This window comes from Sinocyclocheilus rhinocerous, unplaced genomic scaffold (assembly GCF_001515625.1).
Source record: "Sinocyclocheilus rhinocerous isolate Xijiao unplaced genomic scaffold, SAMN03320098_v1.1 scaffold1398, whole genome shotgun sequence".
NCBI classification, from domain to species: domain Eukaryota; kingdom Metazoa; phylum Chordata; class Actinopteri; order Cypriniformes; family Cyprinidae; genus Sinocyclocheilus; species Sinocyclocheilus rhinocerous.
In genome coordinates, this window is record NW_015632523.1 from 506982 (window position 1) to 508353 (window position 1372).

The following is a 1372-nucleotide window of genomic DNA, read 5'->3' on the forward strand; positions in this document are numbered from 1 at the left end:
TGCATGGAACCCAGGCTCCAGAACATTAGCCTATATATCTCACAAAGACATATCCAGGTCATATTTCACCCCCCCAAAAAAAACTTTTCATATCTATAATTTAACAAGAGAAAAAACTAACAGCCATGAAAACCAATCATTTTTAGCAAGCGTCAATTAAATTCAGTCAAACAAATTGTACCAGTAGGTGTGTAAAACTTACTTTACTTTAATATTCTTTCTTTTTCGTTTTACAATAACAAGAACAAGATTTATTGTTAGATTTAACAGGCTACAGAGATCTATAACTTTTATTAAATGTATGTAGTTTGGGGTGAAATATGGCAAAAAATGAGTCTGTGTGAGATTCACCCACACCCAAAACCAGTCTTTTTTTAATGGTTTAGAAATCGACAATATTTGAATTTCACTTATACCAAACAAATAGCAATCTCCATTTTGTAACACAGTGATGGGGACAAAAACCATCATTCCACCGCTCTGAATATTGACATATGAAGTACAGTACTGCAGAAGGGACAATTCACTTTTAAAATGTTTAAAATGTACATAGTACATTTTCGAAATTCAGTTTTATAAAAATACTGTATGTATGCCTCACTTGCAAGGTGAGATATTATGTTTTACTACAAAGAGAGCACGCTTTTAACAAACTGCTACCTCACAAAGGAACAGCACACTTAAAACAGCCGATCTATTTACAACAGTAATTACGCAAATTTTACATAAAGCATTCAAAAAAAGAATATAAAGGCAAGAAAAGGTAAGTACGATGTAAAAATAACTGACTTACCAAAGCATAGATGTTTATGCAGATTTGAAATAGAACTACCTCAACATTATGTTTGCATGAGAATATTGTCAATGCAAAAGCTGCTTCTTAGAATAGAGTACATTGATGTGAAGTCTTAAAAAAGCTTTTTAAAAGACGGCATGTGTCGGTGAACAAGTAAAATGTCAAATAAATGTGATTTAATAAAATGTCCTACAACAAAAAGATCTCCTCAGTGAGGGTGTGACAATGACTTTCGAAAGAAATGAGAAAAAACGCTTAAATGTCATAACGCAAATAATTAACAGCTCAAACCATTTAAAAAAAAGTCAAGGCTGATGTAAACAACCAATTAGTATCAGTTATGACAAAATGTAGCAGCATTCTGTCAATATCAAACCCTGTACGAGTTAATTTACCAGCGTACACTACTCCTTCTACACTACTTGTAGAGAAATCTTCCAGTTAGGACACACGACTAATGATTTCTGATTAGTAAGAGCTTTCATATTTTCCAAAAGATCAATTTTAAAACTTGTATGATGAGATTGTCGTGCAGTGATGTTATGAAGCCATCTCGTCATCATAGCTTGTTTTAAA